The sequence below is a fragment of the Macaca mulatta genome, chromosome 7 (assembly GCF_049350105.2).
Source record: "Macaca mulatta isolate MMU2019108-1 chromosome 7, T2T-MMU8v2.0, whole genome shotgun sequence".
Taxonomy (NCBI): domain Eukaryota; kingdom Metazoa; phylum Chordata; class Mammalia; order Primates; family Cercopithecidae; genus Macaca; species Macaca mulatta.
Window position 1 is genome coordinate 122527216 of NC_133412.1, and position 27963 is coordinate 122555178.

The 27963-nt window shown below is 40.5% G+C and overlaps 1 pseudogene; it reads left to right on the top strand.

Annotated features, from left to right (window-relative positions):
• Positions 1-5161: 5161 nt before the first annotated feature.
• LOC100429183 (ATP synthase F(0) complex subunit C2, mitochondrial pseudogene) overlaps positions 5162-27963 on the top strand; it is a 38283-nt pseudogene continuing 15481 nt past the window's right edge.

Sequence of the window (27963 nt, forward strand, 5' to 3'; positions counted from 1 at the left end):
TTGTGGTACTGTGTACTTATTGTTTTTCATTTCTCTTCAACCACATTGCCCTCTGCTTTTTTTCTTTCTTTTTTTTTTTCCTTTCTATTTTTTCTTTTCACTTAGACATCACCACTATGAGTTTCTTCTCTAAGATTCTTAGTGGATCAATTTAAAAGTTGGAAGTTGTTTTGGGTTTCTTAAGTAGTCAGACCTGTTATTTAAGTAGTCAGACCTATTACTGTTAATACCATAAAACAGTAAATGTAAAACTTTTTTTTACCATTTTAGACAAAAAAGTATTTTCATGTTAAATGCTTTCAAAGAACCAAAAGCCTACACTTGTATAAAAGAAATAGAAGTATGCACAATTTCTCACAAATATGATCTTTACCAAAAATTTAGGAAAGAAACATTCTTTTATCATATAATGCTTATTTCCTTGCCAGTATGGATGGAAAAATTCCCTTTGTTCCTGTTGAATGGGAAAAATATGTGCAAGCTATTCATCTGACAGGTGACTAATAGCTAGAATATACGAGGAACTCAAACAACTCAACAGAAAAAAAAAATTTCATTAACAAGTAGGCAAAGAACATCAATAGACATTTCTCAAAAGAAGACATACAAATGGCCAACACATATATGAAAATATGCTCAACATCACTAATCGTAAGAAAATGGCTATTATTAAAAAGACAAAGAAAGATGTTGGCAAGGATGCAGATAAAAGGGAACTCTTTTTAGTGTAATTTCAACTTTTATTTCAGATTCAGCGTGTACATGTGCAAGTTTGTTACCTGGGTATATTGTGTGACACTGAGGTTTGGAATATGAATGATCCCATCACCCAGATAGTGAGCATAGTTAGTTTTCAAACACTTTCCCTTCTCCCTCCCTTCCTTCTATTAGTCCCCAGTGTGTCTATTGTTGCCATTTTTATGTCCATGAGTTCCCAATCGTTAGCCCCCACTTATAAGTGAGAACATGCAGTATTTGGTTTTCTGTTCCTACATCAATTCATTTAGGATAATGACCTCCAGCTCCATTTGTGTTCCTCAGTAACACTTAAACACTGTTGGTAGGAATGTACAGCCACTATGGAAAACAATATGGAGATTTCTCAAAAAACTAAAAACAGAATGACCATTCAATCCACCAATCCCACTGCTGGATATTTATCCAAATGAAAAGAAATCAATATATCAAAGATATACCTGCACTCATATGTTTATTACAGTACTATTCACAATAGCAAAGACATGGAATCAACCTAAGTGCCCATCAATGGTGGACTGCATTTTTTAAATGTGGTATATACACACCACGGAATACTATACAGCCATAAAAAGCAATGAAATTGTGTCACTTGGAGCAACGTGGATGAAGCTGGAGGTTATCGTCTTAAGTGAAATAAGCCAGGCACAAAAGACAAATATCACATGTTCACACTTACATATAGGAACTAAAAATAATTGCACATATCTAGGTAGAGAGTGGAAAAACAGATAACGGAGACTGAGAAGGGTGAGTACAAAGGAGGAGGAGAATGAAGAGAAGTGTGTTAAAGGGTGAAAACATATAGTAAGATAAAAGAATAAGTTAAATTTTTGATAGCAGAGTGCCTATACTTTTAAAAATGCACTGTATTTGTGTGACAGACATCCTAAATATCCTGACTTAATTGTTACACATTAGATACATGTAAAAAATATCTCATGCACACCATTAATCTGCACAAAGGAAAAAAAATAAGAGAAGAAATTTATTATTAATGTTACATAACTGTGGGTTTAACAAAAGTTTAACAAAAGAGAAAAAAGAAGAAATTTCCCTTTACTGTTCATGAATACTGTATGTACACACTAATTTGGGAAGTGCTAGAAAATATAAGCACAGAACATCATTTGCTACTGCTTAGGAACTTTTATCTGTGGAATAGAATTAATACTGAGCAGAAATTAAAACTCTAAAAGGGTGGTAGATTGTTTGTAAAACTGGCTGCCATAGTTCTCCTTCCTATCCATGCCCTCAGGTAGTCTCAATGCACATCGACTCTGGGCTTTGCCATTTGACTTGTTTGAGCAATGGGGCGATAGCAAACATGATACAAGCAGAAACACAAAGTGCTTGCCTTTCTATGCTGCCTTTTAGGAACCTACAATCATCTCAATGTAAGAAACTCAAGCTGGCCCACAAATGATGACAGACATTTAGTCATCTCTATCACTCCATAGACATCTAGGCAACTTCCAGATATGTGAGTGAGTCCATCCTACACCTTTCAGCCCAACTCACCAACCCAAATCAGAAAAACTACCCAACTTACCAAAGGATTATGAAAAATAATAAATGTTTATTGTTTTAAGCCACAAGGTTTGCGGGTGTTTTGTGATAAAGAAAAATACAGCTGAGAAAGAAATTTGTTCTAACGTATAATGAAATCTAAAACAAGTAGCACTGACTCTAAGACCAGGTAGCAAGCAGAGCCTGGAGAAGAAGCAAAGAAAATTTTAGCCAAGTCTAAAAACTGGCAAATAAATAGTTAGCAGAGGCTGGAAATGCAATGAAGAATCTGCTCTAGCAGGCTGGAAAATGAATCCCACATTATGTAATAAAGAAATAATTGGCAAAACTATCACATATGGTAAACTAGGAAGATAGTTCTAATGAACTAATGAAATTGCAGATCTTGGTAGGATGATTTGCAGGTACTGAGTGTCAATTGGCTTATTTTAGCTGATTATGATATGGTAAGAGAAGAGATGGATGAATTAGTAGAACTGTTTGGTTTCAAGCAGAATTTAGAGGTATATAGAGGAGCCAGAACGTACTGGATGGGACAATAAAACAATAAAATTAGACAATGTCTCATTTCCAGTCTCTTAAGCCAGTAAAAGATCCTCAAAGTATTAAAACAGCCTCAAGATAAAGATCAAATCAAGTTGCCCCTGCAAGCCCATTTGTAAGATTTAAGGCAGTGATTAATGGGTCCTCTCAGCTATGCAAAGTGCTTGCATTAAAATAATTGTTCCACAGCAGCCTGACATGGCTCCCAAAATAAAAGAGAGGCTTGTCTCAGAATTGTACATGGAACTTTCATTAAATGGAGTAGATCTGAAACAGACCCTTATAGAAACCCACAGAGATTTCAGGAGAGTTGTGCTAATGAAAGTTATGTCAACTTGGACTAAAATAGACTTGAGACCCCCAAAAATAAAGAGAGGCCTCTGGGCTCCCAGCTTTCTATGAGAAACAGGCTGAAAAGGTTACTCAGCTGCAAATACTAGCCATTTTTATGGAAATCAAGGGCATCTTAGGAAGTGACACTAAGAGACATGAAGAACAATGGACTAGGGAGCCATTCCCAGGAAATAGATCCTAGCTCTGATCCCAAAGGCAAAGCTCTGTGGCAGCATGTGTCTATTTAGATTGCAGAACTGCTGTGGACTGGTAAGTGCTATGTGATTCCTGTTATTCTCTTTTCTCTTTTGAACATAAATATCTATTGTGATTATCCTGGTTCTATTTATTTATTTATTTTTTATTTTTTTTTTTTTTTTTGAGATGGAGTCTCACTCTGTCACCCAGGCTGGAGTGCAGTGACGTGATCTCAGCTCACTGCAACCTCCTCCTCCTGGGTTCAAGTGATTCTTCTGCCTCAGCCTCCCGAGTAGCTGGGACTACAGGCGCCCACCACCATGGCTGGCTAATTTTTGTATTTTTAGTAGAGACGGGGTTTCACCATATTGGCCAGGCTGGTCTCAAACTCCTGACCTCGTGATCCGCCCGCCTCAACCTCCAGAAGTGCTGGGATTACAGGCATGAGCCACCGCGCCCAGCCTCCTGGTCCTATTTTACCAGGGGGCCATATGACCTTTTTTTTTAATTCCTAAGTCTTTGGATCACGAAGCTCTCCACCAAAGGAGCCTATCAACCCATCCCAGATCCTGAACCACCTTCTGAAGCTTTTTCACTGAATCCCACTACTCACATTTCCTCGTTCCCAGCTTCAACCCTGACCCTTACTCCTGCCAGATCCTCCCAGCTCTCCATGGGCATTTAGAAGTTGCTATCTCGGAAGATGCCCCAATACGCCTTACACCTTTAGCCTCTGAACCTATTCCAAGCCCCCTGATTTGACTTGATGTCCAGATACCCACATTTTGGCTTCCTATGAGACTCATGGTAACTCCACCCTTCTTCGACATGTGAATCAATGTAACTAATGACTATCAAACATTTGCTTTGTGAAAGGCCTAGTGCCTGTGGCACGGCATATCAAGTAAGATTTCCTCTCTCTAAAGCTTAGAGACAAAGCCATGCATGTGCTATAGATGCTGTGGTGGATTATTTGCAAAGATGGCATCAATAATTCCTCCCATCCCTATAGGCATGCATCCTATGGAATGAGACCTTGTAGCTCCTCTTATCAAGCTCCTCCTTGTAGCTCCTCTTATTTTGCCACCCCTTAAATTTTGGCTGGTCTGTGAGTTACTTGGACCCACAGAATGCAACAGAAATGGCATTGCAAGACATCCGAGCCATGACATCAAGAGGCCTTGCAGATTCTTCTCTCACCCTCTTGGAAGGTGATGCTACCATGTGGGGAAGCTCAAGCTAGGATAAGTTCACATGCAACAGAGATGAGCCAGCCCAACTTAAGCCAACGCAGATAACTAAAGATACATGGGTGACCCCAAGTGAGACCAGCAGACCACCTGTCTGATACTAGCCCCAACTTCTGACACAGAATCATGAGCAAATAAAATGATGGCTGTTTTAGACTATTAAATTTGGGGCGGTTTGTTATACAGCAAGAGGTAACTATTACAGAAGCATAGAGGAAAAAGAGATTAACTCTGTGAGAACATTACTTATGCTTTCAAGAGTTGATTGCATGTTTTTAACAGGTTTTTATTTAACCAAACGAGTTTTTTACTGGTTAGGTCTCAGGCTGGATTACAAAGGGAAAGAATGGGGGCTGGAGAATCAACATTAAATAGACCAGTCCTGCCTGGGAGCTAGCCTGGGATAGGGAGGGAGTGGTCACTTCCTCAAAGCTGCTTCTGATTTTCACCCTTCTCACCCCCAGTTGTGGACCCACAAATTATCAAGCTTCTCTCCATCTCACCCCCAGTTCTTACACATTATTTTCAAGAACTAGTGTAGCGTATTAACAATGACTCCTACGTTAGTGACAGCCAAGCAAAGAAGGGACAGGACTGGGGTGGAGGCTTCCTGCATAGAAGTAGATCCATTTGATGTACATAAAAGACACCAGCATTATTTTAACCAGGTAATAAGATTTGGCATAAAAAAAAAAACAGCTTATCTCACTCATTCCTTTACTTTCCAAATAAAGGTATTTTTCTGCTCTCTGCTGAAATTTGTTTTCTGTCTTAAGCACACAAAAGGAAGAGTATCTGCCATCTCCATCAAACAATATGAAATGAATATTTTAAAGTTCATGAAGCAAGAAAAAGTCATTATCCTAGTCTATTCTTGTACAAGAGTTTCAAACAATAAGCCCATTCTGTCCAGAAGTGACAGAAGAACTACTATTGAAGATAATTAACACTAGAAATAATCTACAAAGAATGCACAGGGTAACATAAAAGCCCAAAAGAGGAGTCATGCCCCAAAATCTAGGAAGGGAGCAACACCGCTCTTTATAACCGAAAATAATGGTAACTGCCTTCCCAAGAAGTGCTAGCCAGGATCTGGGGTCCATAAGTTTGGCATGAGCCATCTATAATTTTCCCAAAGAAAGGATAATATGCCCATAGAGTAAATTCTAGGCAAAGGAAAAATAAAGTACTAACTACAGGCAATTGCCTTCTGCCTTTCAAGTAGCTTTCTTGGGCTTTTCTGAGAAAGGTGTGTAAACTGTGAAGGGAGCTGAGGTGGTCAGGGTAATGGAAAGATTCTGGATATGGAGTGGGAATAAAAAAAGAATTGAGACAAGGTGAGTCCTGAGTTGGGAATATTTTGCATGTTGGAGGAATGTGAATCACTGATGGTCAGAAGGCAGGCTGTGGGTTGACTGCAATAATGAACATAAATTCTTTTTATCCCAGTATGCATGATCCTTTGCAACATCTCCTTAGAACAGAGAGGTCTAATGGAGAATTTTTAAGCCATATGAATCCTCTTTCCTGTCTCCTTTTAAAGCCTTCAGCAAACCTGTTATCTGATTATTTGAATATTACATTAGGGCTTTTTATGGAAATACATGCCTCAGAAAGGGTATGGGACAAAAGCATAGGCTACTTAATTACATTTGGGTTGAATTAATTATGGTTTTATCCATAAATCCCTCTCTAGTCTCCTGTAACTCTGGATTAGAGTGCCTAGGTCAGAAATAGGCCCCAGTTACCTGACCCTTCTTCCTTTGCTTCACTTCCTCTAGGCCTCCTGCAGCAGGGAAGTGGGGTGAGGCTCCTCTTCCTGGGCATGGGCCCACCTCTCCCACTGCATGAGAGGGAGGATTGAAAAAGAACAAAGCAGAGAATTTCAAACAGAAAGTGGACAGAGGAAAAAAGGAAGAACTTGAAACTTCTTCACACCTTTCTTTCTCCCACTTTTTTTTATGCCACTTTCTCAAAAGCCTAGCCTCCATATATACCTCAATCTTCTTAGAACTCTCTGTCCTGTTCCATTAGGTCTACTTCTCTATTCTTACACAAGAACCTTGCTGTTTTTATTGTTATAGCATTGTAATATGCTTTAACTTCTGATCAGACGAACTCCCTCCAACTTTGCTCTTCTTTTCAAAGTTGACATAGCTTTTCTTAAAATCTTATTCATTCCTCCATTCAAATTTATTTTTAATTGAATTTATATTCTACTCTATTTTTATGTGTATTAAGCATTTGGTGTCCTAAGGAAACCTTCTTCACAGAAGAGAATGCCCTGGGTAGAACAAAATACAGCAGCACATTGAAGTGGATAAATCAGAAACATGGAAGTTTGACTACCACCCAACAAAAGAACAATAAAATTACTTTTATGAACCTAAAAATCTAATTCTAGAGCATGATGAGTCCACTGAGGTGCAGCTGCCCCATGAGATCCTTCCACGAACAGCTTCTCCCTTACCTTATTGTACTGAAGTTCCTAGCATATTGAACAAAAAACTCCTCAGGGTCTGAAGGAGAGCTTAGTGCCAGTCACCACAGGCCAGCTCTATGGTGGTGGCAATATTAAAGGACCTTATCTGAGCACCCTTTTAGATTAATTACCCTCAGGGGAACCTCAGTCATAAAAGGAAAATCCTGATGTACTTACTCTAAAACACTTTATTTTGTGTTAGTTGCATTTACTGCTTTTACAGCAAATTTTCCTTCCTAGTTCTGCTTGGCTTAAGGTAATTTGCGTATGCTTCTTTTTCAGAAGATCTATGGGGAAAAATGACTTGGGTTCAAACCTTAACTAAGAGTAGTATTTTCCTTTAGATTTTCAGATTCAAGATGGTAGCTTGAGCCCACAGATTGACCTCTAAACTCCATTAGAAGAACCAAGGATATCTAAAAACTAAAATATCTGTAGCAAAGCTGGAATACAGAGGAGGGTGCCAACAGAAAGTTAAAATGCGGCAGAATAGGATCAGATTGAAATAAAAGCCCATCAGTATGGAAGAGGAAACTCCTTACACAGGCAACGAAGCTCTGGTGAGGAGCAGTGAGTCGCTTTCTCCGACAAATCCTGAGGGGGCATGGGAATCTTGTAGAACCCACAACAACCATTGGTTTCTCTGACGGAAAGAACATTTTTCTCCTCTCCCCTTTGGTCCCCGTTTTCCCTTCCTCAACTGTTATTAGTATTTATTTGTTTGATTGCTTATTCAACAAATATTTGTTGAGCATCTCTTCTGAGCCAGGAACTGTTCTAAAGACTGAGGATACAGCAAGGAACAAAGAAGACAAGGTCCAAGCTCTCATGAAGAAAATATTCTAATGGAGAGACAAACAATAAAAATACCAGAAAACACCTGATGATGATAAATATTCTAAAAACATTAACAGTGATTTGTTAAAGGTTTTCTGTCAGGCTTCCTTACATTAGTTAGTCAGGAATAACCACCCTGAGGAGGTAATATTTAAACTAAATATCAGAGAGCACAGGGAACAGCATTCTGGGCAGAGGAAACAGGTGGTGCAAAGGCCTTGTGGCACAAACCAGCTTGGCATGTTTCCAGTCTCAGCGTAGACATCACTTCCTCTAATGCATTTTCCCAGTCCAACGCCGTACCCACCCACCGCCCCCCGCCCCCCACGCACACACCAGGCTGGATTCTGTGTTCTCAAAGCACCCTGTTCTTCCTTTACTCCAGTATTATCACACTGCTGAAATTGCTTACCAACTTGCCCACAATGCCCTGTAGAGTTACTCTCTAAGGGCAGAGACTGTGTGGTATTCTCAGCACCCAAGAATGTCTAGACATGGAAGATATCTAATCAGTATTGTCTAGCAAATGAATGTCTAGCAAATCAGTTCCTCTGAGTCCAAGTCTAGTCCTCTTTCCACTGTGAAACATCACCTCTCCAATAAGTGAAGACTACTGTTGGAGTAGAACCTCATTTTTATTATTTTATATTGACTTCTTCCATCTTGGAATTTCCACCTGTTCATACCTGGGTAATAATTACATTTCTATTCTCCTTATTAGGCTCTTAAATATTGTTGGGAACAATGTAGAGATGTTGCCTAGTCTACTTTTATGTTTTAAATTTTCAAGAAATAACTTCCCTAGTTTTCTTAATATAATTTCCCCCTATCATCACCTCTGTAAACAGCAGCCAAAAATACCTCCATACACTTGTCTCTACCAACTAAATGACATATTTCCCTCATGCTTCCTTCTGCTTTTTCCCTCCCTTTGATAAAGCCCAATTTATGACTTTATTATCATGATTATTCTGATTTTTGAATCCCCAGTCACTTTCCTCAGATAATCATGCCTTTATCATTCCACTCTGCTAGCAACTGCCTATATGTTGACTTTACCCTTGGTACCCTAAATTCAAACTCATTCACTCTGCAGTCCCCAGACCAAGTTATGCCACATTCAGACACAGCAACCAGAGTGCTCCCAGGTGCCTTCTGCAATAAACACTGCAATCAAGTCATTTGATTTTACTTTCTCAGGTTCCTAGGCTCATAACTCTCTTCTGCATATACAAGAGTCTAATAAAAGAAAGAAATTTGCAATGCCTACAGCATTACAGCATAGATACTCAAAAATGAGAGAGAGCTGTTATCACTCCACAATCTCAGAGCTTGCACCATCAATGCTTTCTGCAATCTCACGCACCTCCACAAACATTGTCTCATTTGCCATTCATAGCATTTCATGGTGCATCTAAATGGTATTACTTGATCCCTATTTAAAAAATCAAAAAACTGTAAAAATCAGAGAAATTAAGAGAATGGCCCAAATGCAGCTAGAATTTGATGACATTTATTCATTTATTCAACAACATTCATTAGCACATACTGTAAGCCAGACCCTAGTCTAGGTGTTGGAGATAATTTCATTGAACAAGGCAAATAACATCCCAACTCTCATAAAACTTACATTCTACTGGAGAGACAGCTTATAAAAAAGTAATCACTCATTCCATAAGGCATTTTCACAAAATGCTAAGTGCTATTTTTAAATGTGTATACTATGATAGAGTGCCAGGACAAGAGATGGAGGTGGGTGCTACTTGAAATTGGATGGTCAGAAAGAACCTCTTTGAGGTGAGTTGAGACCTGGAGGAGCCAGTCATACAAAGATACGAGAGAAAAGAGTTCCAGGCAGAGGGAAAGCAAGTGCATGGCCTGGCCTGGAGGTGGGAAAAAGCTGAGTGTTTCAGGGACAGAACTAAGAGACTGCTTTTGAGGCTCAATCATTTGAGTCAAAATCTCTGTGATTCCCTAGGTCTTTTCTTCATGGTCACAAGATGTCTGTGGCGGTTTCAGCAGCATGTCTACATTCATGCAGAAGGAATGGAGAAGGGCCAGTGATAGCCACATCATCTCCTTTCAACAAAAGATTCTTTAAAGATTCTCAGAAAGCCTCTTGCAGAATTTTATTTGCTGTTATAGGCCTGAAGTAGTTCATAAACACTCCCCACCCACCCATCCAGCAGTGAATTAGGCAAGGAAAGTACAGTCATGACTGGCTTAGATTACTATAGCTCCATTATCTGGGAATATTGGTGCTCTGAAAAAAAAATCAAAATTATGTTGGGAAAAGGGGAGGAAATGACTATTAGGCGGCCATAATAGTGACTACTATGGTGGAAAGGAGAAGATGAGGTCAGAGAGATATGGAGGTATCAGATAATATTGGGCCTTGTAAAACCATGGTAAAGAGTTTAGATTTTTTTCCAAGTGCAATGTAAAATCATGAAAGAGGTAAGTAAAAGTGTGACATGGTCTGATTTGCATCTTTAAGAGTGTGGTTGCCATTTAGAAAATAAATTGTAGAAAGCAAGAATAGAAACACGGACTTTGATTAAAAGACACTTGCAATGCTATAGGCAAGAGATGATGGTGGCTTACTAGGGTGGTAGCAGTAAAGGTACAGAGAAGTGGTGGACTCAAAACATACTTTTTAAGTTATAACTGGAAGGACTTGCTGACATCATATGGGGGTTTAGGCAAGAAAGAAACAAACTAAAAGCTATGGTCTGATCCTCACAAATCCTTTATAACAGTATTTGCAAAGACTGATAAGCAGACTCAGAGAGAAAAATAATAATAATAAGAGCCATGCTTTGGAAATGTTAAGCCTGTGACGCTATTAGACATCCAAGTAGTGATCTCAGACCACAACTATAGTAGATGCTGTGATGTGCTGCCCAGTTTTCTCTTCAAGATCAAGATAGTAATTCCCTCAGCTTCCAGAAGTGATTTGCAGATGACTCATAGCTGAGTTCCTACGTGGATATTGCACTTGGCCCAAGGAAACTGTTCTGTCCAAGGTTACACATTCTCCCTGAGAGTGGTCCATATCTAATGGTTAGTTGATGCAGGCAAGCATTGGATTGACTCCTTTGCTTCAGTTTGTAACTACTTTGAAGGGACATCCAATGCCAGAGTTCCTCATGGGGATGGCTGAGGTTTTGCTGTGACTGTGTTGTCCCTCATCTTCTCCCTCTGCCCAAATCTGCTTCCTTCATTTTTTCAAAAGTGTTCTTCCCAACATCATTCTCCAATGAACTTTGTGCGTACCTAACCTAGGACACTTGATGTCAGGGGCAATGGAAAAAAATAGAACCTGAGGCTGGGCGCGGTGGCTCACGCCTGTAATCCCAGCACTTTGGGAGGCCAAGATGGGTGGATCATGAGGTCAGGAGATCAAGACTATCCTGGCTAACACGGTGAAATCCCATCTCTACTAAATATACAAAAAGTTAGCTGGGCGTGTTTGCAAGTGCCTGTAGTCCCAGCTACTCAGGAGGCTGAGGCAGGAGAATGGCGTGAACCCAAGAGGCGGAGCTTGCAGTGAGCCAACATTGCTCCACTGCACTCCAGCCTGGGCGACAGAGCGAGACTCCATCTCAAACAAAAAAAAAAAACAAACAAACAAACACAGAATCTGAAAATGGGATCTTTAAGCTGGCCCACCTGCTAACTGGCCGGCCATAAAGACCCCATCACTGGTGGCAGATGCATTACTGAAGTCCCTGGTCTTTGGTAGGGGTTGGTTAACTTGCTGAAATTTTCACTGGTAGTGAACCAGGAGGAGACAGTGGCAGAAAGGAATGCACTCACAAGTTTACTATATCTCAGGCATTTGAGAAGTAGTAATTATAAGGGCAATGGAATCAGATGGCTATTGCTGAGTGCTATCAATGAGTAGAGAAAGACAGTGAAAAGCTGAGGGTAATTAATCACCAATTCCAGGTGAATTATGAAAATCAAAGGGTCTAACTGATAACATATGAAAACGTTGTTATATCCTGCAGCCAAAAAGTAGAAAAGCTGAGAATTGGGTTCAGAAGTTAATTACAAGGTTAGAAGAGCTCAAGACAAGGTTGAATTCTCAACCTTGCAAGGTCTACTGTGCCGAGAGTTCTGGCTGGGGAGAGTCCTAAAACTTGGGATCTAGACATCTAAGCTGATGTACTTTAAAACCTTGGAACCCCAAATTCCCCTCCAGAAGTGTCCTACTATCCCATGTTGAAGGTTAGAACTTCCCCATTTCTTGCAAATAAGGGAAGTAGAGAGGCCACTACCTTGCAGGACAATATGAACCCCACTCACGATTCACCCTGGCACCTTCCTTCCTAGTCAGTAACTAAGACCAGTAATCAAGTCAAAATATAGCTCATCTATGCTGGGTGTGGTACTTCAAGCTTGTAATCCTAGCACTTTGGAAGGCTGAGGTAGGCCGATCTTTTGAGCTCGGGGGTTTGAAACCAGCCTGAGCAACATGGCAAAACCCCCTCTCTACAAAAAAAATACAAAAATTAACTAGGTGCAGCGGCTCACACCTGTAGTCTCAACTACTTGGGGGTGCTGAGACAAGAGGATCACTTGAGCCTGGGAGGCGGAAGTTGCAGAGTTGCAGTGAGCCAAGATCATCACACCACTGCACTCCAGAGCATGGATGACAAAGTGAGTTCCTATAAATATATATATATATATATCCCATCCAGAAAATAGTGGGCCTGTTATAGGGAAAGGCATCACTCCCTGAAGGAACTACAGGACATAGTCAACATTTACCAGCAGGGGCCAGGAGCAGATATATGGGGCTGGATCCAAAGGGAGCTTTATTGGAAAAGACTGGGGAATAAAACATAAATCTGTATAAAGGATATAGGATTTAACACCCTTTCAAGGATCCAAGGATATGAGACAAACATGCTGAGCTAGCTCCTGGATGCTTAGAAAAACTGATGACTCACAGAAATGTTAGAATTGCCATGATAGATGATAGACAAATGGATCAAAAGACTCCAAGAAATGGACATGCTGGAGTGGATATACCACTAAGGCCAGTAACTTGTCAGCCAAGTATATTCTGCTTGAGCACCAGAAGAACGCTCTATTTAAAGCAGTAAGGAGAGGATTAAAAATGCTGGTGAGAAAAGAACCAGCATTGTGGAGAAGCACAATGATGGCTGTCCTTCGTAAGCCAGGGGTAGCAGAAAGATATACCGTCATGTAACGTGGCTCCCTAATGACATAGAGGATGATAGAATCTCCAAACAATCAAGACCAGGAGGTACACTTGACGCTTAATCAGAAGCAATGCAGGTGGCATGGTCAGAGTGAGATCCAGAGGAGCTTCATCTATGGAGAGCAATGGGAGATGGTTCACAGAACACAGAGTCCTTGTGCCTGTGCACAAGATAGATAAGCAGCTAATAGACATATTTGCTATGAAGTCAGGGGAGAAAAGCAAGAAGGAATCATCAAGAGGACGAGAGAAGCTACTCTAATAAAAACATTATGATCTCTTTTCAATTTCAATTTCTGGATCTGAGTCTGTTTTTCAAACACAGAAACTCATTGACTGAAGGAGAGACTGGGTCTTCAGGAGAAAAGACCCGGAAACACCAAGGCAATTGTATATAGTATGATTATGTATATGATTACCCAGATCATTTGCCAAGTGGACCTATGATCATATATTAGGGTAACCATACATTGGAGAAAGGGAAATACCAGGACATTCTGAGTCCTACTAGACATAGGCTCCAAGTCATACTGGGCCCCAGTGAAATGTTGTATTGACCCCACTTCTATTCCAGGTCTACCTAATGATGAATACATTAGGTTCAAGAACCCACCTAATGGTAATTTCCTCAGTCCTACCAAAATACCAACATAGGTCAGGCGCAGTGGCTCTCGCCTGTAATCCCAGCACTTTGAGAAGCCAAGGCCAGCCCAGGAGCTTGAGATCAGCCTGGGAAATGTGGTAAAATCTGTCTACAAAGAAATACAAAAATTAGGGACATGATAGTATGCATGTGTAGTCCCTGCTACTTGGGAGGCTGAGGAAGGAGGATTGCTTGAGCCTGGGAGATCGAAGCTGCAGTGAGCTATGATAGCACCACTGTACACCAGCGGAAGTGACAGAGCAAGACCCTGTCTCAAAAATGATGATGATGATGATGATAATAATAATAATAATAAGAAGAAGAAGAAGAAGAAGAAGAAGAAGAAGAAGAAGAAGAAGTAGAAGGAGAAGGAGGAGGAGGAGGATGAGGAGGAGGACGAGGAGAAGAAGAAGAAAGAAGAATAGGAATAAGAAGAAGAAGGAGAAGAAGAAGAAGGAGGAAGAGAAAGAAGAAGAAAGAAGAAAGAAGAAGAGGAAGAGGAAGGAGGAGGACGAGGAAGGAGGAGGACAAGGAAGGAAGAGGATGAGGAAGGAGGAGGACGAGGAAGGAGGAGGACGAGGAAGGAGGAGGACGACAAAGAGGAGGAGGACGAGGAGGAGGATGAGGAGGAGGAAGAAGAAGAAGAAGAAGAAGGAAGAAGAAGAAAGAAGAAGAGGAGGCAGAATTCCCACATTGGTTTCTTGGCCTCAGGGTTAAGTACTTCCATAATGTGGAAGGCCAAGTGGGAGCCTCTGAGCGCCCCAACCTAAACCAGCTGAATTTTGTCTTGCTGGGGGAAAGTCTGTCTTTTGTTCTATTCAGGCCTTCAACTGATTGGTGAGGTGCACCCACATTATGGAAGGCAACCAGATTACTCAAAGTCTAACCATTTAAATGTTCATCTCATCAAAAAAACACGCTCACAAAAATATCCAGAAAGATGTTTGACCACACATCCAGGCACTGTGGCCCACCCAAGTTAACACAGAAAATTCACACCCTTTATGAAATTTGTACTTCCTATCTCTGGAACTTTGACTCCTGCAGGTTCAGAAGAAAAATCATGTACCAGAGGACACAGCAAAAATGACATTAATCATTAGGCTACAGCTGCAACTCAGCTTCTTCAGGTTTCTTGTGCCAAAAGACTAGCAGGTAAGGAAAGGACATCATCCTGGCAGGAGTAATTGGCCCTGATCAGTGGAACAAGTGAGGGGTGTCCTTAGACAAGAGAGACAGGGAAGGACATGTCTGACATCCAGGTGGTCCCCTAGGGTGTTTCGGTACTCTCTTGACTAACTTTGATGGTAAATGAACAAGTGCAGCTGATATAAGATATGAAAGGAATGGTGACCAGAGGTTCAGACCAGAGGTCCCGGTCACCCCACCTGGTAAACCACCTAGAACAGCAGAAGTGCTGGGGGTGAAGGGAACATAGAGGAGGAAATGATGAGTAGCATTTGCATCACTGAGACCAGCTGCAGCAGTGGAGGACGTAGTTCATGTCACTAACCTTTCTCTTGTAAGTTTCTCAAAAAAAAAAAAAAAAAAAAGGAACCAAAGAGAATCCTAGAAGAGCTATTCCTGGAAGGGATAAATTTATTATATCAAGGAAGTGGACCCAAGGGCACAACAGGTGAAATCTGACATGCTCTGGTGCACCACCTAGATATTCCCTCCTGAACCAAGGTGCTCACTTTTGCAGGTGACAAGCATTTTGCTTGCTCACAGCAGGATATCTAAAAATTGCTCTTAGCTGAAGGAGCTACTTGGCTTCCAGTTTACTCCTCCTTCAGCTCCCATCTAATGACTGGTCAGTGCAAAGACACAAAGGCCAAACCCCTGCCTCTACTAAGAATACTTCCAGCGGGGCATGGCGGCTCACACCTGTAATCCTGCTCTTCGAGAAGCTGAGGTGGAAGGATCACTTGAGGCCAAGAGTTCAAGACCAGCCTGGACATTATAGCAAGACCCTGCCTCTCAAAAAAAATAAAAATTAAAACTTAGCTGGGTGTGATGGTACACAGCTGTGGTCCCAGCTACTTGGCAAGCTGAGAAGGGAAGATCAATTGAGTCCAGGAGTTTGAGACTACAATGAACTATGACTGCACCACTGCACTCCAGCCTAGGCAACACAGCAAGACCCTGCCTCAAAAAAACAAAGAAACAAACAAACTTCTGGAAGAGCTTTCTAGCTCCAGCACTGGGCTGAGGCTTTTGTTGTAATTACATAGTTCAACTTCTCCCTCTGCACAAACCTGCTTTCTTCATTCCCTCACAGGAGTTACACCCACGAGCACACCTCGATGAACTTTCTGCACGCAAATCTCCATTTCAAAGTTGTTTCTCAGATAACTTCTCCTCCCTCTTTCCTCTCTCCGGCCCCTTCTCCTTCTGCACCTCAGGAAACACCGACTCACTTCTTAGGTTCAAAGTTGCAAAATCTAACTTTTAAACACGAACAGTAATGAATAAACTGTAGGAAGAAATGGCAATAGTGTTTGATTAAATTAGACTAAAAAATGAAGAAAAGTTGCTATTGCTTGCATTTTCCATGACAAAGTAAACAGCAAGCCTGTTAAAACCAGAGATGACCTAGTTACCACTGTGTGTGTACATCCAAAAACAAGAAGCAGCCACCTCTCTCATCCTTCTTTCTGTGGTAGAAGAACTTTTAAACCCAAGAGAAAGCGGAGAGAATGCAAAGGATTTCTAATTACATTTTTAAAAGTGGGAATTAAATAAGGACTCATTAACAGTTTATGGAGAAATTAGCTCAGAAGTTCTAGAAAAACAACACTAAAAATGTTAACTCTTGTTTATTCTGCATGCTAAGATTTAAAGTGACTTTATGCTATTTGTCTTCGTGCTTTTGAAAAATGTTTAAGACCACTATAGTCATAAGAGCCTCTTTAACCATCATTTGCACAAAGTTGTCTATCTCTTTTCATAAAATGTACAGCATTGATATAAAAGGCCTAGGTAATTATATATACACATATATTCATATATCTTTGATGACTAAGATACCTTGAAATTCATCCTGAGGGTTCTGTTCTCCCTCTCTAATTTGACCACATATCTTTTTTTTTTTTTTCTTTTTTGAGATGTAGTCTGATTCTGCCACCCAGGTTGGAGTGCAGTGGCACAATCTCCACTCGCTGCAACCTCCACCTCCCGGGTTCAAGCCAAACTCATGCCTCAGCCTCCTGAGTAGCTGGGACCACAGGCTTGTGCCACTATGACAGGCTATTTTTGTATTGTTATTAGAGACAGGGTTTCGCCGTGTTGCCCAAGATGGTCTTGAACTCCTGGCTTCAAGTGATCTGCCCACCACAGCCTCTCAAAGTGTTGGGATTACATGAGCCACCACACCCAGTGACCACGTATCTTTCTACCACTGTGGCTTTTATTACTGCAGCTCTGGTTCACAACCCTCCCCACCCAGCCTCCAACACCACTAACTCCTCTCTTCTTTAGTCCCACCCCCTTCACATCTACTATCCCCACAGCCATAGGTGACTTCCCCTCAGGGACTTCTTCAAGATCTCCCTGTCTTCCTCTCCAAGGTCACCCTCAACCCTCTCTGGAGGGTGAACTTCTTACAGCTCCACATTGCAAAGCAAGCTGTTGCTCCCAAGTTTCAACAGTGAGTCTGCTTTGGGAGGCCAAGCCAGGCAGATCACTTGAGGTCAGGAGTTCGAGACCAGCCTGGTCAACATAGTGAAACCCCGTTTCTACTAAAAATACAAAAAAAAATTACCTGGGTATGTTGACACCTGCCTGTAATCCCAGCTACTCAAGAGATTGAGGAAGGAGAATCGCTTGAACCTGGGAGAGGCAGAGGTTGCAGTAAGCCAAGATCACTACACTGCCCTCTATCCTAGGAAACAGAGCAAGACTCCGCCTCAAAAAAAAAAAAAAAGAAAAAGAAAAAAAAAGAAAACTGTGAGTCTACTGATTTGTCAGTTTATTTAAGTTTGTATTCTGAAAAGGAATTAAAGTGGGCACTTTTTTTATTAAAGTTCTGGGATACATGTGCAGAACGTATAGATTTGTTACATAGGTACATGTGTCCCATGGTGGTTTGCTGCACCCATAAACCCATCCTCTACATTAGGTATTTCTCCTAATGCTATCCCTCCCCTTGCCCCTCACCCCCTGATAGGCCATGGTGTGTGACGTTCCCCTCCCTGTGCCCATATATTCTCATTGTTCATCTCCCACTTACGTGTGAGAACATGCGGTGTTTAGTTTTCCATTCTTGTGTTAGTTTGCTAAGAATGATGGTTTCCAGCTTCATCCATGTCTCTACAAAGGACATGAACTCATTCATTTTATGGCTGCATAGTATTCCATCGTGCATACGTGCCACATTTTCTTTATCCAGTCCAACATCGGTGGGCATTTGGGTTGGTTCCAAGTCTTTGCTATTGTGAACAGTACTGCAATAAACATACATGTCCATGTGTCTTTAGAGTAGAATGATTTATAATCCTTTGGGTATATACCCAGTAATGGGATTGCTGGGTCAAATGGTATTTCAGGTTCTAGATCCTTGAGGAATCACCATACTGCCTTCCACAATGGTTGAACTAATTTACACTCCCACCAACAATGTAAAAGCGTTCCTTTTTTCTCCACATCCTCTCCAGCATTTGCGGTTTCCTGACTTTTAATGATTGCCATTCTAACTGGTGTGAGATGGTATCTCATAGTGGTTTTGATTTGCATTTCTTTGATGACCAGTGATGATGAGCTTTTTATGTTTGTTGGCCACATTAATGTCTTCTTTTGAAAATGTCTGTTCATATCCTTTGCCGACTTTTTGATGGGTTTTTTTTTTTCTTTTTTTCTTGTACATTTAAGCTCCTTGTAGATTCTGGATATTAGCCCTTTGTCAGGTGGATAGATTGCAAAAATTTTCTCCCATTCTGTAGGTTGCCTGTTCACTCTGATGATAGTTCTTTTGCTATGCGGAAGCTCTTTAGTTTAATTAGATCCCATTTATCAGTTTTGGCTTTTGTTGCAATTGCTTTTGGTGTTTTAGACATGAAGTCTTTGCCCATGCCTATGTCCTGAATGGTATTGCCTAGGTTTACTTCAAGGGTTTTTATGGTTTTAGATCTTACGTTTAAATCTTTAATCCATCTTGAGTTGATTTTTATATAAAGTGTAAGGAAGGGGTCCAGTTTCAATTTTCTGTATGTGGCTAGTCCGTTTTCCTAACACCATTCATTAAATAGGGAATCCTTTCCCCATTGCTTGTTTTTGTCAGGTTTGTCAAAGATCAGATTGTTGTAGATGTGTGGTATTATTTCTGAGGCCTCTGTTCTGTTCCTTTGGTCTATAAATCTGTTTTGGTACCAGTGTCATGCTGTTTTGGTTACTGTAGCCTTGTAGCATACTTTGAAGTCAGGTAGTGTGATGCCTCCAGTTTTGTTCTTTTGGCTTAGGATTGTCTTGGCTACATGGGTTCTTTTTTGATTCCATATAATATTTAAAGTAGTATTTTCCAATTCTGCGAAGAAAGCCACTGGTAGCTTGACAGGAATAGCATTGAATCTGCAAATTACTTTGGCCAGTATGGCCATTTCCATGATATTAATTCTTCCTAGCCATAAGCATGGAATGTTTTTCCAGTTGTTTGTGTCCTCTCTTATTTCCTTGAGCAGTGGTTTGCAGTTCTTGAAGAGGTCTTTCACATCCCTTGTAAGTTGTATTCCTAGGTATTTTATTTTCTTAGTAGCAATTGTGAATGGGAGCTCGCTCATGATTTGGCTCTCTGTTTGTCTATTATTGGTGTGTAGGAATGCTTGTGAATTTTGCACATTGATTTTGTATCCTGAGACTTCGCTGAAATTGCTTATCAGTTTACGAAGATTTGGGGCTGAGACGATGGGGTTTTCTAAATACAAAATAATGTCATCTGCAAACAGAGATAATTTGACTTCCTCTTCCTATTTGAATACCCTTTATTTCTTTCTCTTGCCTGATTGCCCTGGCCGGAACTTCCAATACTATGTTGAATAGGAATGATGAGAGAGGGAATCCTTGTCTTGTGCTGGATTTCAAAGGGAATGCTTCCAGGTTTTGCCCATTCGGTATGATATTGGCTGTGGGTTTGTCATAAACAGCTCTTATTATTTTAAGATATATTTCATCAATCCCTAGTTTATTGAATGTTTTTAGCATGAAGGGTGTTGAATTTTATCTAAGGCCTTTTCTGCATCTATTGAGATAATCATGTGGTTTTTGTCATTGGTGCTGTTTATGTGATGTTGGTTATGTGTCGTTATGTGCTGTTTATGTGATGGATTTTATTGATTTGCATGTTTAACTAGCCTTGCAACTGAGTGATGAAGCCAACTTGATCATGGTGGATAAGCTTTTTAATGTGCTGCTAGATTCGGTTTGCCAGTATTTTATTGAGGATTTTCACATTGATGTTTATCAGGGATATTGGCCTGAATTTTTTTGTTGTTGTTGTGTCTCTGCCAGGTTCTGGAATCAGGATGATGCTGGCCTCATAAGATGAGTTAGGGAGCAGTCCCTCTTTTTCTATTGATTGGAATAGTTTCAGAAGGAATGGTACCAGCTCCTCTCTGCACCTCTGGTAGAATTCGGCTGTGAATTCTTCTGGTCCTGGGCTTTTTATTTTATTTTATTTTTTTTTTTTTTGGTTGGTAGGCTATTAATTACTGCCTAAATTTCAGAACTTGTTATTGCTCAATCATTTAGTCTTGGAAGGTTGTATGTGTCCGGGAATTCATCCTTTTCTTCTAGATTTTCTAGTTTAATCACGTACAGGTGTTTATAGTATTCTCTGATGGTAGTTTGTATTTCTGTGGGATCAGTGGTGATATCCCCTTTATCATTTTTTATTGAGTCTAGTTGATTCTTCTCTCTTTTCTTCATTATTCTGGCTAGTGGTCTATCTATTTTGTTAATCTTTTCAAAAAACAGGTCCTGGATTCATTGATATATGGAAGGGTTTTTCATCCCTTCCATCTCCTTCAGTTCTGTTCTGATCTTAGTTATTTCTTATCTTCTGCTAGCTTTTGAATTTGTTTCCTCCTGTTTCTCTAGTTCTTTTAATTGTGATGTTAGGGTGTTTAGATCTTTTCTGGTTTCTCCTGTGGGCATTTAGTGCTATAAATTTCCTTTTAAACACTATTTTAGCTGTGTCCCAGTGATTCTGGTATGTTGTGTCTTTGTTCTCATTGGTTTCAAAGAACTTATTTATTTTTCATTATTTACCCAGTAGTCATTCAGGAGCAGGTTGTGCAGCTTCCATGTAGTTGTTAGTGAGTTGCAGTGAGTTTCTTAATCCTGAGTTCTAATTTGATTGCACTGTGTTCTGAGAGACTGTTTGCTATGATTTCCTTTCTTTTGCATTTGCTGAGGAGTGTTTTACTTCCAATTTTGTGGTTGATTTTAGAATAAGTGCAATGGGGTGCTGAGAAGAATGTATATTCTGGTGATTTGGGGTGGAGAGTTCTGTAGATGTCTATTAGGTTTGCTTGGTCCAGAGCTGAGTTCACATCCTGAATATCCATGTTAATTTTCTGTCTTGCTGATCTGTCTAATACTGACAGTGGGGTATTCAAGTCTCCCACTATCATTGTGTGGGTGTCTAAGTCTCTTTGTATGTCTCTAGAAACTTGCTTTATGAATCTGGGTGCTCCTATGTTGGGTGCATATATATTTAGGATAGTTGGCTCTTCTTGTTGCACTGATCCCTTTACCATTATGTTATGCCCTTCTTTGTCTCTTTTGATCTTTGATGGTTTAAAGTTTGTTTTATCAGAGACTAGGATTGCAACACCTGCTTTTTTTTCTTTCCCTTTGCTTGTTAAATCTTCCTCCATCCCTCTATTTTGAGCCTATGTGTGGCTTTGCACATGAGATAGGTCTCCTGAATACAGCGCACTGGTGGGGCTTGACTTTTTATCCAATTTGCCAGTCTGTGTCTTTTAATTCAGGCCTTTAACCTGTTTACATTTAAGGTTAATATTGTTATGTGTGAATTTGATGCCATATTTTGATCCTAAGCTGGTTATTTTACCCCTTAGTTGATGCCGTTTCTTCATAGTGTTGATGGTCTTTACATTTGGGTTTGTTTTTGCAGTGGCTGGTACTGGTTTTTCCTTTCCATATTTAGTGCTTCCTTCAGGAGCTTTTGTAAGGCAGGCCTGGTGGTGACAAAATCTCTCAACATTTGCTTGTCTGTAAAGGATTTTATTTCTCCTTCACTTATGAAGCTTAGTTTGGCTGAATATGAAATTCTGGGTTGAAAATTCTTTTAAGAATATTCAATATTGGCCCCCACTCTCTTCTGGCTTGTAGGGTTTCTGCAGAGAGACCCGCTGTTAGTCTGATGGGCTTCCTTTTGTGGGTAACCTGACCTTTCTATCTGGCTACCCTTACATTTTTTCCTTCATTTCAACCTTGTTGAATCTGACACTTACGTGTTTTGTGGCTGCTCTTCTTGAGGAGTATCTTTATGGTGTTCTCTGTATTTCCTGAATTTGAATGTTGGCCTGTCTTGCTAGGTTGGGGAAGTTCTCCTGGATTATATCCTGCAGACTGTTTTCCAACTTAGTTCCATTGTCCCCATCACTTTCAGGTATACCAATCAAATGTAGGTTTGGTCTTTTCACATAGTCCCATATTTCTTGGAAGTTTTGTTCATTCATTTTCATTCTTTTTTATCTAATCTTGACTTCAGGCTTTATTTCATTAAGTTGATCTTCAATCTCTGATATCCTTTCTTCTGCTTGATGGATTCAGCTATTGATACTTGTGTATGCGTCACGAAGTTCTTATGCTGTGTTTTTCAGCTCCATCAGGTCATTTATCTTCTTCTCTAAACTGGTTATTCTAGTTAGCAATTCTGCTAGCCTTTTATCAAGGTTCTTAGCTTCCTTGCATTGTGTACAACATGCTCCTTTAGCTTAAAGGAGTTTGTTATTACCCACCTTCTGAAGCCTACTTCTGTCAATTCATCAAACTCATTATCCATCCAGTTTTGTTCCCTTGCTGGCAAGGAGTTGTGATCCTTTGGAAAAGAGGTATTCTGGTTTTTGGAACTTTCAGCCTTTTTGCACTGGTTTCTCCTCATCTTCGTGGATTTATCTACCTTTGGTCTTTGCTGGTGGTGACTTTTGGATGGAGTTTTAGTTTGGTCATCCTTTTTGTTGATGTTGATGCTATTGCTTTCTGTTTGTTAGTTTTCCTTCTAACACTCAGGCCTCTCCTCTGTAGGTCTGCTGGAGTTTGCTGGGGGTCCTCTCCAGACCCTGTTTGCCTGGGTATCACAGCAGAGGTTGCAGAACAGCAAAGATTGCTCCCTGCTCCTTCCTCTGGAAGCTTCATCCCAGAAAGGCACCTGCCAGATGCCAGCCAGAGTCCTTCTGTATAAAGTATCTTGCTGTCAGGATGCACGGGGGGTCAAGAACCCACTTGAGGAGGCAGTCTGTTGTCCCTTAGCAGAGCTCGAGCACTGTGCTGGGAGATCTACTGCTCTCTTCAGAGCCATCAGGCAGGGACATTTAAGTCTGCTGAAGCTGTGCCCACAGCCACCCCTTCTTCCAGGTGCTCTGTCCCAGGGAGATGGGAGTTTTATCTATAAGCCCCTGACTGGGGCTGCTGACTTTTTTTCAGAGATGCCCTGCCCAGAGAGGAGGAATCTCAGTCCTTTTTCCTTCACAAATAATCAGAAAAATAATCAGGGGCAATGAGGGTAGCACTGGTGAGGAAGAAGGAAGAAAGAAGGGGCTGGGAAGTGGAGCTCTGGGGAGTGAGAATGGTAAGAACAGAGTCCCCATCCCACAGGCTTGCAGCCTTTTCAGGAAGGTATCTCTGAGTAGGAATTCATAACATATTGCAGTTAAACCTTAAGCTTAGTTGTCAGCTAAATGGAATTGTGACGTAAATACAGCTTGTTTTAAATGCTTGTCACCTTTTGCACTTCCTCACAACCACCAATTCAGCTTGAAATTTCTCAGACTCTCCTCCACAGAACAGTACTGCTTTGGGAGTAGTTAGGGGTTTGTGAGAAGAGGGTTCTGCTTCAAAGTGTGGGAAACATTGCTTACCACAGACACGCTCCTAGAAAGACACACTAACCTATTAAGAGCTCTGAAAAAGTTATTTCCTTGTTCAACATACAAAAGTATAGGTGAGCATAACTAGCAAGGAGTCTCAAAAGTCCTCAAAATATTTCTATTCTTTGAACCAGCGATTTCAAATACAAAACTTTATTAATAAAAAAAGAATCATACACATGCACAATCTTGCTACAAGGATGTTTATCCTACTGTATCATGTGTTTAATAGATTAAAAAGGAATTACATAAAAACCCAATAGTAAGGGATTGGTTATATAAAGTATGGCATACCCATATAATGGAATATTATGCAGAAAATATAATACATAGACCATTTAATGATGTAGGGAAATGTTCGCAAAATATTAAGAACTTACAACTGAATATGAAAGGATACTCTCTTTTTAAAATTAAATATTTTCCAAGAAGGAAAAGATCAGAATGGCTTACAACTAGAGTCTCAAATCCAAAAACCTCAGGGTGTAGGCAGATAAACTAGGACAAGGAGTTTTCTTTCCTAGCAAGAGCAGCTCCCATTCAGCTTTGAGCTCTGCGATGCTGGAATGCAGGCTACTTGATGCCTACTCTCAATATTTCAGAAGACTCTAGAAATATGTGTGTTTGTGAGAAATCATTCCAGTTGTAAATGCTGGCATTGTAATTCAAAAAATGTAAATATTATACAGTCAAATAAAGCATATATTTAAACTACTGTTAGCAGCTCTGATTTATGCAGAATATCAACAATGGTTATCTCTGAATATCAGGATTTTGGGTGATTTTTATTTCTTTCATTTTGTTTTTATTCTTTTCTATATTTTCTATAATGAAAAATAAATTATTTTAAATAAAAAATACATTTTGTTTAAATTTTTAAGAGTTCAATTGTTACCTTAACATTACCACTGAAAATAGAAAAGGAAAGTTATAATTTAAGAATTAAGGTTAGAAATAAAGAAAGTATAAAACAATCTGTATAATGGCAATATGAAACATAACATTCACAGGAAGCTTGGAAAATTAATGTATTTCCTTCTCATCCTTGGAGCTAACTGAAAAAGAAAAATCTTCCCTTCTATTTTTGCAAATTACTTGCTTTTATTCAAAACATTGGCAATATTACAAATATAAACAACCTAAGGTTATAGGAAATGGTGACAAAGTAATTTTTCTGTAAAAACATTCCATAAAAAGAAAAGGCATCTATCCAGGATACCGTTTCCCAAACTAGGTTCCTTGGCAGCTCCGTGGTCAAATCAGTTTGTACTTCACTGCATCAGTACCTCCCTCAAGAGTCAAGTGCATATTGATAAGAGACAGACAAGGCTCTGAAATGTCCTGCAGTTTAATTCTGTGTGCGCACACATACACATGCATATGCACATTTGCACATGCACACACACACACACACACAACAAGGTGCCTTGTTTAGCCAAAGAGTTTCAAACTGATTTGTCCACAGAATTCTTTTATGGAGCACCTATTACCATCCCATACACAGTAGTATTCTTTAGAACACAAATCCGAAAATATAGAGTCAAGAAGAGAAAATAATTTTTTTCCTTAGAAATGTATTCTGCGTGTTATACTAAAAATTGTTTTTTTATCTGAAGCTCAGATTTAACTGGGCAACCTGTTTGGGGTTTTGTTTTTTGCTAAATCTGGCAACCCTAGTGACAGGACAATATGGTAGGTGAACCTCAAAATTTCTGAAAATGGTGTTAAAGTACTAGGACCTTGTTGTGTGTCAGCAGAGTTGACAACTTCCACAAACGGTGCTGAATCCTCCAGGATCTGAGGTTTGGTTACTAATTCTCAGGTGACAGTCCCCTCTCCAAACACTGAGTCCCAGTGTTTGGACAAAAAGAGAAAATAGGAGTTTGCCAAACAGGAACAGCTCTGGTCTGCAGCTCCCAGCGTGATCAATGCAGAAGATGGGTGATTTCTGCATTTCCAGCTGAGGTACCTGGTTCATCTCATTGGGACTGGTTGGACAGTGGGTGCAGCCCACAGAGAGTGAGCTGAAACAGGGCAGGGTGTTGCCTCACCCGGGAAGAACAAGGGGTTGGGGGATTTCTCTTTCCTAGCCAAGGGAAGCTGTGACAGACTGTACCTGGAAAATCAGGACACTCAGTGAAAATACTGCACTTTTCTCATGGTCTTAGCAACCAGCAGAGCAGGAGATTCTCTCCTTTACCTGGCTTGGAGGTTCCCATGCCCATGGAGCCTTGCTCACTGCTAGCATAGCAGTCTGAGATCAACCTGCGAGGCTGCAGCCTGGTGGGGGGAGGGGCGTCCGCCATTGCTGAGGCCTGAGTAGGTAAACAAAGTGGCCGGGAAGTTCAAACACCAGAGCTCCATAAGGCCTACTGCCACTATAGACGCCACCTCTGTGGGCAGGGCAGAGCTGAACAAAAGGCAGCAGACAACTTCTGCAGCCTTAAATATCCCTGTCTGACAGCACTGAAGAGAGCAGTCATTCTGCCAGCACAGCATTTGAGCTCTGAGAACAGACAGAATGCCTCCTCAAGTGGGTCCCTGACCCTCATATAGCCTAACTGGAAGACACCTCCCAGTAGGGCCCAACAGACACCTCATATAGGTGGCTGCCCCTCTGGGATGAAGCTTCCAGAGGAAGGATCAGGCAGCAATATTTGCTATTCTGCAGCCTTTGCTGGTGACACCCAGGCAAACAGGGTCTGGAGTGGACCTCCAGCAAACTCCAACAGACATGCAGTTGAGGCTCTTAGAAGGAAAACTAATAAACAGAAAGGAATAGCATCAACATCAACAAAAAGGACATCCACACCAAAACCTCATCTGTAGGTCACCAACATCAAAGACCAAAGGTAGATAAAACCACAAATATGGGGAGAAACCAGAGCAGAAAAGCTGAAAATTCTAAAAACCAGAGTGCCTCTTCTCCTCCAAAGGATTGTAGCTCCTCACCAGCAACAAAACAAAGCTGGATGGAGAATGACTTTAACGAGCTGACAGAAGTAGGCTTCAGAAGGTTGGTAATAACAAACTTCTCCGAACTAAAGGAGTATGTTCTAACCCATTGCAAGGAAGCTAAAAATCTTGAAAAAAGCTTAGACAAATGACTAACTAGAATAAACAATGTAGAGAAGATCTTAAATGACCCAATGAAGCTGAAAACCATGGCATGAGAATTTTGTGATGCATGCACAAGCTTCAGTAGGTGATTCAATCAAGTGGAAGAAAGAGTATCAGTGATTCAAGATCAAAGTAATGAAATAAAATGAGAAGACAAGATTAGAGAAAAAAAGAGTAGAAAGAAACAAACAAAACCTCCAAGAAATATGGGGCTATGTGAAAAGACCAAATCTACTTTTGATTGGTGTGCCTGAAAGCGATGGGGAGAATGGAACCAAGTGGAAAACACTCTTCAGGATATTATTCAGGAGAACTTCCCCAACCTAGCAAGACAGGCTAACATTCAAATTCAGGAAATACAAAGAACACCACAAAGATACTCATTGAGAAGAGCAGCTCCAATACACATAATTGTCAGATTGACCAAGGTTGAAATGAAGGAAAAAATGTTAAGGGAAGCCAGAGAGAAAAGTCAGGTTACCCACAAAGGGAAGCCCATCAGACTAACAGCAGATCTCTCTGCAGAAACCCTACAAACCAGAAGAGAGTGGGGGCCAATATTCAACATTCTTAAAGAAAATAATTTTCAACCCACAATTTCGTATTCAGCCAAACTAAGCTTCATAAGTGAAGGAGAAATAAAATCCTTTACAGACAAGCAAATGCTGAGAGATTTTTATCACCACCAGGCTTACCTTACAAGAGCTCCTGAAGGAAGCACTACATGTGGAAAGGAACAACTGGTACCAGCCACTGCAAAAATGCCAAATTGTAAAGACCATCAACACTATGAAGAAACTGCATCAATTAATAGGCAAAAAAACCAGCTAACATCTTAATGACAGGACCAAATTCACACATAACAATATTAACCTTAAATGCAAATGGGTTAAATGCCCCAATTAAAAGACACAGACTGGCAAATTGGA